The 12,414-nt window shown below is 39.2% G+C and overlaps 1 pseudogene across 1 annotated transcript; it reads right to left on the bottom strand.

Annotated features, from left to right (window-relative positions):
- Positions 1–2,769: 2,769 nt before the first annotated feature.
- Positions 2,770–5,708, bottom strand: LOC149554337 (wall-associated receptor kinase 5-like; annotated as a pseudogene). The gene is made up of 3 exons (XR_016365225.1): positions 4,798–5,708; positions 3,157–4,690; positions 2,770–2,985 (listed from the first exon to the last, which is right to left on the bottom strand). The product of XR_016365225.1 is annotated as a wall-associated receptor kinase 5-like (transcript).
- Between the last annotated feature and the right edge of the window lie 6,706 nt (positions 5,709–12,414).

A 12,414-nucleotide genomic window follows, 5' to 3' on the forward strand; every position in this document is an offset into this window, starting at 1 on the left:
TACGCAATATCTTCCTCTAATCAAATACTATCACATATGACTAATTTTGGCCTACTTTTGGATGAAGAAAGACTCCTAATCCTTTGAAGGGAAAGTTGCTAGGTGTTAGCAGTTCTCTATTTTGGTTTCGCTTCGGGTTCATCAAGGGAAAGGTTAAGAGTATCAACATTTGGAAGTCTAATAATTATTGGAGGTTTATGGTCTGGAATGAAAATACCCTCTTTATCTTTATTTACAAATTTAGCTTGAACTTTGTCAATCTCTTTCTATAATTTCTAGTTAGAAGTTAGGAAAATATCCTCTTTTGTATCGTAGGATAGGTGTTCTTGGTGTTTTGATTAGCTTGATCCATCCTATTTTTGGATTTTATTATGGGGCAATCTTTTCTCATATGGCCTTCCTTCTTGCACAAGAAACAAACATTAAACCCTCTGAGGAAGGTGATATGGCATGAAAATAATTGGTCATCAATGTCAAAGGTTAAAACTTCAGGGATACCAACTACCACATTAATAGAAATAAGGATTTGACCATCCATGTCTAACAAAATGTTGTTAGTCTAATCGATTCTAATAATTTAACCAATCAAGGTTAGGGCTCGAGGAATAAAATTCAAAAGGAAGGGAGGATTTTTCCCCACAATAATCCACCTAGGAAAAGATAGTGCAACAATTTCCTCAAGCAATAAATTAGGTCTCTAAGGTAGGGCCACCTAGGGAAAGACAATGCAACAATTTCCTCAAGAAATGAATCAGATGTCCAAGGTAGGGCATAGAAAATGTTTTGCATAATTTTCCAATATTGCTTTCTTACCACATCTTTTTGATGGTCGAGGTTGCAAAAAAGAAGGAACAACCCTTCTTGAATCAATCTGAAATATGGGAATTAAATATATAATTTCTTGACCCATAAATTTTGAGTCCAATCATTCATGTATTTCCTAGGGGGGATGTTGTTAACAACTTAAGCAACAAGAAATATTGTTGTATCTTTATGTCTTGCTTCTCAGAATTTATATCTAATTTCATGGAAATGTTAGGTTTGATAACCATATCTCTAGTTCTAGAAGTATTACCTCTAGATTCTTCTGGCATTAGCTAGTTGGAATCTTTTGGCACTTGCTACAAGAAGCTTGATCCATCTGTTACTGCAATCTTGTTCTCCATCACATCCCTAAAGGTTTTAATTTGTGCAAGAGTGACTTGAGGGATTTGATTCTTTGGTTTTTAAATGCTATAATCTAAAGTGACCATTAAATAGCCTAAATAACCTAGAAGGTTGTTAGATAATTAATGCTAGGATGCCTTCTGATGAACCTCCTCATCAATCATGCCCTAGGTTTCAGAGTAACCTCAATAGGAATCATGTTGAATCATTAAATTGAGCTACTTAAACCAATTAATCTATGTAGTAATTCTCTTTCGTAAATTGACATGGAATATAATTATAATGTCTTGTTTATGTCTAGATTTAGTTTTTATTTTCCCTCATTTTATCTTGAAGAGATCTCTAAGGCCACCTTCCTAGGCTTTGTTAGGCTTTAAGTATAGAATACATCTACATTCCTTGTATTCCCTTGGTTATTCAAAAAATTTAGTTCAAGAGCATATGTTTTCCTATATTTCACTATTTTTCATATACCTTATATAGATCTTGCTAAGAATTTTAGAGCTAAGGGTTATCATAGGAAATAAAATCATCAAACTAGCTATTTTTAGGAAAATGATTGGCATTTTAATGTTTTTTTTCCTTCGATTCATTACCATATTCGTAACTTTATTTTGATTCAATCCATCAAGTATTTTTCCATTTAATATACATGAGCTCTCATTGTGAGAGCCACACTACACTTAAAGATTTCAACACATGTATGAGAAGAGATCATTATTTATAGAAAATATCAAAATGAAATCAATATTTCAAACTTAAAATAAAGACTAATCTAAATAGACATTAAATAACTTTAGCAATCCATTTACCTTTCCTTAAGAAATTTTTGACAAGAATGTAATAAAGCATATGGTACAATATCATCTTCCTTGCGGTTTAACTAATAGACCCATGAAGAATGTTATGATGTATTAAGAATATATAAAATACAAACAATACATATGAACATATATGTGATTTCCTATGAGAAATTTCATGCTTCATATCTAATTTTATGAGACCAAGTATTTAATTACTAAGGTTTTATTTTGGTAAGTCTCCTTTATATAAATGTAAACTTATTGGAGTATTAAAGATCTATGGAAATAATGCAGTGTTAGACTTTCATTTCCATAATTTGACACCAAACAATAATGCATTAAATAAAGCTATAAATTGTAGTATTGATTTTCACAAAATTCTTTTATAGAAAAATATTCATTGGCCAATCTCAAAAATCCAACAACCTATTATTTCAAACTAAATAATAATATTTACTTTTAATTCAAATATATATTTGCATTACTTAATTTAATTATAACAAATTACTTCTAAATTTAAATTAACTATTAAACACAATAAGATTATTTTTTCTTTAAAATAAAATAAAATATTATAACATTCATTCACATATTTAAAAAATTAACCATTTTTCATATTTACAATATAACACAACTATTTGTATTAGTAAATTTTCTTTTAATTTCAATCCTATATAGATATACAAGAGAAGCTCAAAACGCAATTTTATAAACCAAGTATATAATAAATTACATAAACATCATTTGACCATAAAAAACCATATCATTTATAAATTACAAATAAATTATATTAACATCATTGGATCATTAAAAACCATATCATTTATTACATTTAAATTTGTAAATTACAACTTGTTTTTTTCAAAAACCATATGGTTTATTACATTAAAATTTGTAAATTACAACTTGTTTTTTTTTCAAGATATTTAATACTAGGATAGGAGACTTCAAAATGTAACTGTAGCTCCACACTACATATATGACAAAGTAGCAGTAGCTACTGTTTGCAAAGTACCTGCACATATAGACAGAATGAAAATAAGAATAAACAAGTGTAAATTTTGCTACTGACAAAAAAAAACCATGTGTACAGATAATTAAATACCTGGTTGTAATTTCATTTCACCTCGTGACAGAAAAGGGCCATTTTCCACTTTTAAAAAGAGAGATGCGAAGAGTACGATACCTGCGTGCTTCTTCTGTCGTCCATTGACTTGATCATCGTGCATATGTATCTGACATCTCAATCTGAATTAATGCAGTGGAGGGACCCTCTGAGGAAGTCGCTGTAATAGATGGAGAACTATGGTAATAATCCTCAGTTCTATCCTTGGCTGTCGGCACAGACTGATAATTCTGCCTACTTTGCTTTAATGGATCACCCCTATGCTCCACAAGGCTAACATCTCTATAAAGACCCCGCTGTTTTGTGGCAGCCCTTATCCAAACCAGTTCCTCAACTACCTCTCTCATTGAAGGCCTCGCTTTTGCTTTCACTAGCAGACACGCCTTCGCTAACTTTGCCATATTTTCCATCTGCCCTTGGATTTCATCTCTCATCACTTTTGGATCTAATATTTCAATGAGGCGGTTCTCATTCATTGTAGATAGAAAATGGTCATACAAAGTACATGTAGATCCTTCTTTAGATAGCAGAGGCATCAAACCAGTGAGAAGTTCCACGAGAACCACACCAAAGCTGAAAACATCACTCTTGTCTGTAAATTGGTTGCTCCTCACGAACTCAGGATCCACATAACCTGGAGTGCCTGATGGAATCACGGTACTAAGGTGCCTATCTTCTGTAGGGCATAGCCGAGAAATACCAAAGTCTGCTACTTTTGGTGTGAATGTGTTGTCTAACAAGATATTAGACGATTTTATGTCGCGGTGAAAAATGGGTTGAGAGGCTTGAAGATGCACATAGGCTATTGCCTCTGCTGTTTCAATGGCAATCTGCCGCCTTGCTTCCCATGTCAACTCCTTGTCTCGCGAGTGCAGATGCTGAAAAACTGTCCCATTTGGCACAAATTCGTATACCAGCAACGGAAATTGACTCTCCATACAGCAACCCAGCAATTTCACTACATTCCTGTGGCTAATATGAGATAGAATTATGATTTCGTTGATGAACTCATCTGAAATCGATTTCGGCTTTTTAATTGCAACATGCACGCCGTCCACAAGAACTCCTTTGTACAGTCGCAAAGCCACCTCTTCCCAGTTCTGTAGAAAAATTGTCGGAAGCTATTTCCAGCTCTCTCTCAGAAAAGATTCTGAGGCTTTTTCTTCCTCCCATGGAAGCAATGCGTTCTTGCAGCTGCATCCCACCATTCTGACGGAAGTTCTTTTCTCTCGCATGTTTTAGACGACGCGCGCTTAGCCACTAAAATAGTCCAGTAGCTACCAGAGAAACTCCAACAAATGAAGAAACAGAACCTGAAATCTCACCAACCAAAGATTTTCTTTTAACTATATTGTTATAATTATTAGTTTTAATTGAAAACATACAGATACACGCCATTCGTTCTCACCTATGATTGCTGCAAGTTTGAGATAGTTGGATCTTTTTGATACACATCTTGTGCCATTCTGAAAGCCATCTCCCAAATATCCCTTTGCACACGAACAATTGTAGGAACCTGCAAAATTATGGCATATTCCTCCTTCCTCTCCTTTAACGCACAAACCCGACCCTTTAACAGTGCATTCATCTATGTCTGAACATTCGTCGCCATTATCATTAGAAGCTTTGATATTTGAAAGATACATAATTATAAATAAGAACACATAATACTAATAATGTTTCTCAGTAAGTAGATAATACCTGTGCAACCTGTGCCATTAGAGTAACCGTTTCCTTCGTATCCAGGAAGGCATCTGCACACGTGGCCTAGTCCAGAAGGTGAGTCGATGCATTCTGCTTTGGAGGAGCATGAATAATTATGGGCAGTTCCTCTGGCCGTGGAACAGTTCTGAATCCCGATGCCCCAGTTAAGGCGGAGACCATAATAAGCCTTGAGGCCATCTCCCCAAAAGGGATTTGTTTTATTATCGACTATGGTAAAGGTGGAAGGGTCCAATATGGTGGAGAAGCCACAAGTGTCATCATATTTGTTGGTAGTCTTATTGCGCAATTCGAACACGCCTCCACCCGTGAAATTTATCCAAGACCAATTATCTGGAAGAGTAATTTCACAACAGCCATTGCGGCAATACGGTGGATCAGTTTGAGAGTCACATGTTGATACACATTTCGCCTCCCCCCAATCATCAAATCTGTAGGCACCTAACGTGTTGCAGCCAATGGCTACGAACTTATTGGACATGGAAATAGTGAAAGGCCCGCCTTTAGGTGGCTGAAAGAAAACTGACTCGGTTCTATTTGCACTACAGGACTGGGCTATGATAGTAGAAGAATTTATTATTAGAGAACCAGTATAATCGATATCCATAAGGTTATAATAGTAGCCTTGAAGCCATTCATCTGTAGAAGTACCTTGGTAGGCACTAAAGAATGGACCGAGTATACCACTATGTTTGTCCTTCCTACATGTGATATTGAAACCAGGGTACCCGCACTGAGGATTGTCAATCCAAAATGGGTAGCTCACGTTCTTAGAGCCACACTTTTCAGGAACACACTTTGCAGCACAAGTACTAATGCCCACCAAACACACACAGATTACAAAGCGAACCAGAACTCCGTGATCCATTTCCATTTGCAACAACATTTCCTAGCTGAGCAAAACTACTAAATGATTATCGATAGAACTCTTACGACTTGTGGAAATCTATTTGAAAAAGCGAATGTAGAAAGTATGAAATGCTGCGGAAATTAATAGCGCACTGCAGGGTTGCAGGGTTGACTGGGTAAGAGCAAGACTTTGGTAAGTATCTATTAGAGAGGAAAGTAGTTGTGAGTACTAACTTCGTTAACATGTAGTTACTATATGTGATTTCGTAAGACTTTTATTTATTTTAGATATGTAAAATGGACATTGAACTACTTACAAGTAAGGTTTGAAGGTGTGACTCATTACGAAACTCATTAAAATAGTGCACTTAATCAAATGTCTCCAAAAAATAAAATTTTAAACATTTGACCAAAGCTTAATCTAAAAATCTCTAATAATTGAATTTAAAATTATCATTTGTTGAATGTCTCTTACAAGATTATTGCCAAGGCTCTCTACCTTAAAATTTGGCATCTGCTCCCTAAGAGTGTTTGTTCTAAACAAACTAGTTTCATTAAATCTAGATACATTCTGGACAATATTATTGCTCTTTGGGAAGGTATGGAGTGGGCTCAACATTCCAAACAACAAGCCTTATTTGTTAAGATTGATTTTGCTAAAGCTTATGACTGGATTGAAAGGCCTTTCATTTTGGCCATGCTCCAAGTGCTAGGGTTTTAGTCCTATCTTTCTGCAATCAGTTTGAAAACTCTTTGGCAATGCCTCTGCATGTATTACCATAAATGGTCAACAATCTGAAGCCTTTGGGCTCTACAGATCCATTTATCAAGGCTACCCTTTAGCATCTTCTCTTTATGTGTTGGTGGCTGAAGGATTTGACTATATTCTTTCCAACGCTATCTCTCAGGGTTTGGTGTGTGCCATTTCTCTTCTAGATTTCACTATGTAGCTTGTGAATGGTCATTTTGTTGATGACTTCTTTCTTACCCTTTTGGAGGACGAAGACAATATTTCCAATGCCTTACAATGCTTGCATACATTTTTCCTTGCCTTTTCTTATGTTATTCAATGGCACAAGACCCTTTGTCATAGACAATCCTTCTTGCCAGGCCCTCACTTGCTACGGTGCTACGAGTGGAAATGAATTCAAAATGGTGAAATCTTTAATTTTTTGGTCATTCCATTTTCTTTTCAAGTTTTCTCTGTGGAGTTGTGGAATGTTGTCCTAGCACAAATTGAGAAGAAATTGGACTATTGGATCATCAAGCCTCTCTCCATTGTAGGAAATTTTTAGATTTGTTCTAAAGTGTTGGTTGCTATGCATGTCTACTACTACTCATGTTGGGCCCCATCCAAAGCATCATTCCTCAAGCTTGAATGCCTCCTAAGGGATTTCCTTTAGACCTCTAATGTTGTGCATCATGGCTATTTTCCCAAAGACTCTAGTGGTCTTGGACTACTTTCCACTTGCAAATAAGGTATTTCCCTCTGTGCCAAGTAGGTCATTCAGGCTCTCACTAGCGATGAGGCCTAGAAAATCTTGTTGCAACTCTACATTTCTTCAAGTTTTCTAATTAATCACCCTACCTAGAAGGGGATTGGCTTTCAAACCCTTTGTGATGAACCTCCTTATAGCAATATCGTGAGAATGCTCGAATTAACAGAATACAAAGTGATAGCAGATTTCAGAATGAATCTACTGATCGCAGGCCACTTCGAGGGGGTAACCTCCTTTGAGCAAGCTCAATACAATAAATTCGTCCGTGCCCATCAAGGGCCTCAACCTATTCTTATATACTGAGTACGATCTAGAAAAGTAATACTACCTATGCATGTGGGATAATAAAATATACTCACGGGACGACTTACAAAGCATATGCATCCAACAACACTACTCTAACAAAATAAACAGAAGGAACACACAGGTTCCTAACATCCCCTCTCCCTTAGAAAAAAGCTTTGTCCTCAAAGCTGAAGGTGTGGAAATTGTTGTTGAATCTGAAGAAGGGGTTCCCAGGTAGCATCCTCTGGTTGCATGCCATGCCACTGAATCAAGACCTCAGAGATGGAGCGAGAGCGAAGCTGGCGAGTGCGCTGGTCAATGATTGCCACCGGCTCCAGGATAATGGATCCTTCCATATCCATTTCAGGGAGAGTAGTTTGTGCTCTGACAGTGGTACCCAGAACTTTCTTTAGACAAGAAACATGAAAGACTGGATGAATGCGGGAAGAAGGAGGAAGTTCCAGTTTATAAGCAACTGAACCAATCTTCTGCAGAACCTTATAAGGCCCATAAAATTTTGGGGCCAGCTTATGACGCCCTTTCAGCTTTAGGGAGGATTGTTTGTATGGCTGTAGACGAAGAAAAACCATATCCCCAACTTGAAATGAGTGCTCAGAACGGTGTTGAACTGCTTGCTGTTTCATCCGATTACGGGCCATGTGAAGATTATCCTATAAGGTACGAAGAATCTGATCCCTGCTGCGGAGAACTATGTCAACTGCCTAGACTGGTGAGCTGTTGGGAGTGTAGGGAAGGAGCACTGGAGGTGCCTGACCATAGACTGCTTCATATGGAGTCATTTTAGAGGCAGTGTGGTAAGAGGTATTGTACCACCATTCAGCTAAAGGGAGCCACTTGGCCCACTGATGTTGCTGTTCGGAAGTGAAGCAACGAAGATAAGTTTCCAAGCATTTATTGACAATTTCAGTTTGACCATCAGTTTGTGGGTGATAGCCCGAACTCATCTTCAGTTTGGTGCCAGTTTTCTGAAACAGTTCAGTCCAAAAATGACTGGTAAAAGTTGCATCACGATCAGAGACAATGGAAGAAGGGAGTCCATGAAGACGAAATATCTGGTCCACGAAGATTTGTGCAACAGAGGAGGCAGTATAGGGGTGGCTGAGGGCACAAAAATGACTATATTTTGAGAGACGATCAACCACAACCAAGATCACTGTCTTGCCGCCGGATTTAGGAAGCCCTTCAATGAAATCCATAGAAATATCAGTCCAAATCCGTGTAGGGATGGGCAATGGTTCGAGCAAGCCAGGAAGGAGGGTCGTTTCACCCTTGTGGCGTTGGCAAGTATCACATTCAGCCACCATCTGTTGAATCGTCTGTTTCATCCCTTTCCAAAAGAAGTTTCTCCTTGCTCGCTCATAAGTTTTGAGGAAGCCTGAGTGCCCTGCAGAAGGAGAAGCATGGAGTTCATAAAAAATAGCCTGATGTAGAGCTGGGTTCTGAGGAAGCACTAGCCGACCCTTGTATCGAAGAGAAGCACCATCCCAAGAGTAATGTGGTATAGCAGAAGGATTATTGGCTAGCTGGTGAATGATTTGAGATAAAGAAGAGTCACTGTCATAGCCCTGCTGAACAGACGTTAACCAATTGGGAATGGGCATAGAAATAGCGGAAAGAGAAGCTTGATTATCAAATGTGCGAGAAAGAGCATCGGCCACAATATTCTCCTTACCCTTCTTGTAGGTGATCTCATAATCATACCCCATGAGTTTGCTGACCCATTTCTGTTGTGTAGGAGAGGATACCCATTGTTCCAGGAAGTATTTCAGACTTTGGTGATCGGTTCTGATGCAAAAATGACTCCCTAAGAGGTATGGCCGCCACTTCTGTACAGCATGCAAAATAGCCATCATTTCTTTTTCATAAGTAGAGAGGGCTAGATTCTTACCAGAGAGGGCTTTGCTAGTGAACGCAATAGGATGGTCATCTTGCAGGAGAACAGCACCCAATCCATTGCCGCAAGCATCACTCTCAATAGTGAAGGGTTTGGAAAAATCTGGCATTGCGAGAACAGGTGTACTGCACATAGCCTGTTTCAGTTGTTCAAATGCAGTCTCAGCAACAGGGGTCCAGGAGAAGGCATCCTTTTTTAACAGAGCTGTCAATGGTGCTGCAATTTTCCCGTAATCTTTGACAAACTTGCGGTAGTAGCCAGTCAACCCCAAAAAACCCCGAAGGCTCTTGAGAGTTTTAGGATGCGGCCAAGTTTTCATGGCATCTATTTTGGTAGGATCCACCCGCACTCCATGGTGTGCAACAATATGCCCGAGATACTCCACTTCCTCCTGGCCAAACACACATTTAGATAGTTTTGCACAGAGTTGATGATCAGAGAGAAGTTGCAAGACAAGCTCCAGATGATGGAGATGCTCAGCCCAAGTTTTGCTATATATGAGGATATCATCAAAGAAGACCAGAATGAATTTCCGGAGGTATGGTCGAAATATGTTATTCATCATTGCCTGAAATGTTGAAGGAGCATTCGTGAGGCCAAAGGGCATGACTAAAAATTCATAGTGACCATCATGTGTGCGGAAGGCAGTTTTAGGTATATCCTCCTCATTAACCCGAATTTGATGATACCCAGAACGAAGATCTAACTTGGAGAAAAAATGAGCCCCATGAAGTTCATCAAGAAGTTCATCAACAACTGGAATGGGAAACTTGTCCTTTATAGTGAGATGATTAAGTGCTCGGAAATCAATGCAGAGTCGCCATGACCCATCTTTTTTGCGAACAAGCAGAACTGGAGAAGAAAAGGAACTGGTACTAGGGCGAATAATACCTTGCTTCAGTAAGTCACGGACAAGTATCTCGATTTCGGTCTTCTGATGAAATGGGTAGCGGTAGGGCCTGATGTTGGGCGGAACACTGCCAGGAAGGAGCTGAATACGGTGGTCCTCTGGACGAGAAGGAGGTAATCCCACAGGTTCAGCAAATACACCAGAATACTTGTCCAAAATGTGTTGGAGATCGGCAGGAGTGCTAGAGACTGCTGATGGCTGCATCTGAATGGAATGGAGCTGAGCGATGACACCATGTGAATTCTTCTTAAGAAGTTTTTCCATACGGTGTGAACTGATGATGCTGAGAGACCCTGGTTGTAAGCCTTTCAAAGTGTGTTGGTGCCCCTCGGCTGAAAACTGCATCCAAAGTTCAGCAAAATCCCAGAGAATGGGGCCAAGAGTGCGTAACCATTGGGCACCCAAAACCACATCACAGCCACCTAAGGGTAAGGCAAACATGTCAGAGCGCATGTTATAATCGCCAATAGAGAGACGCACATTGCGACATTTCCCTTTACAAGGTAAAGTGCCCCCATTGGCAATCATGACTTCAAAGCTAGAGCAAGGATGGATAAAGCAATCAGCCTGTTTGGCTATTCGTAGATCAATGAAGTTATGAGTGCTACCAGAATCAATGAGTATAGTAAGAGGGATCTTCTTGAAGAAACCCTGGACCCGCATGGTTTGTGGAGTAGTGACTCCTGCCAAAGCATGGACAGATATCTCTGGTGGAGCTTCTGGTGAAGGAGGTTCAGGCTGGTGAGGCTCAACCTCATCATCCACTGTTTCCTGAGCATCTACATATTCTTCCAGTTCCGATGGAGAATCCACATCCAAGAGATAGAGCTTTTGCTGAACACATCTATGGCCCCGAGACCATTTCTCATCACAATTATAACAAAGCCCTTTGTCTCGCCTGACTCGCATCTCTGTTTCAGACAAGTGCTTGATCGGAGTAGTTCTGGGAGCTGGTATGACTGGAGGGTTGTGAGAACCTGTATTTCTGAATGGAACAAAATTAGATCTGGAGCGTTGTAGAGCACTAATCTTGTCTTCCGCTAACTTCGCCAACCCAAGGGCTTCCATCATTGTAGTAGGTCGAAACATTTTGACTTCTGAGCAAAGTGCATCCTTCAGACCACTGACAAAACAACTACGGAAGAATTCATCAGACAAGCCCTCTGTGTGATTAGCTAATTTTTCAAACTCTGTCTGGTATTCTCTTACAGTGCCTGTTTGACGCAGTTTAGTGAGTGCTCCTGTGAAATCATCAAAGGAACTAGGGCCAAAGCGCTCCAAAATGAGGGTGCACAATTCTCTCCACGTTGGGCCTACATTAGCCTTGATGTACCAACGGAACCATTGAAGAGCTTCATGTTCCAAATGAAAAGATGCAAGGGGGACTTTGTGGTTATCCAAAGTATTATGCAAGCTGAAATACTGCTCTGCCCTATAGATCCATCCAGTCGGATCAGAACCATCGAAGCGTGGAAAATCAAGCTTTGGTCCACGGAAATTGCCAGAAGAGGACCCAGTATCTCCTGAATGGTTTCGGCTCATGGCTGACTGCTGAAAGTTAAGACCCAGAATTTTGTCATCCAGATCTTGAAGTTTGGTTTTGAGGGATGCCATTTCTTCTTCCATGATTTTTGCTCCTGTACGCGTAACAACCATAAAGCAAGGTTTTTTTTTTTTTTTTTTTTTTTTTTTTTTTTTTTTTTGGAATGGGTAGAAGATGAGAAACAAAAACTTTTTTAGTTACGGCAAACTTGGATTTGGGTAAAAATCAGATAGGAAATGGGTGTTCGACGAGTGGTGGGAGACTATCTGGGGACAAGGGAAACAGAAAAATGAGGGTTTCAAGGGTAGGGAGGCGAAATGAGGCGAACAGTCCAAGAGGGATAAGGGAGCAAAATGAGGAATTGAATCTTGTGGCTCAGTTTGGTGGCGATTGGATGAGAGGTGAAAAAGATAGGGCAAACCCTAAAATTAGATAAATGAGGGATTTAGGGCTTTGATATGTAAAATTTGGAGTTGGGTCGCCAAGGAAGGAAGTATGCGAAATGATATTGCAGATGTTCTGCGGAAGTATGAGCAGAAACAGAAAGCAAACAAGGAAGCTACGACTAAAAAACAGAAAAAATTTTACTCTTTTT

The sequence above is a fragment of the Cupressus sempervirens genome, chromosome 5 (assembly GCF_028749045.1).
Source record: "Cupressus sempervirens isolate cs-2001-9-10 chromosome 5, ASM2874904v1, whole genome shotgun sequence".
Taxonomy (NCBI): Eukaryota; Viridiplantae; Streptophyta; class Pinopsida; order Cupressales; family Cupressaceae; genus Cupressus; species Cupressus sempervirens.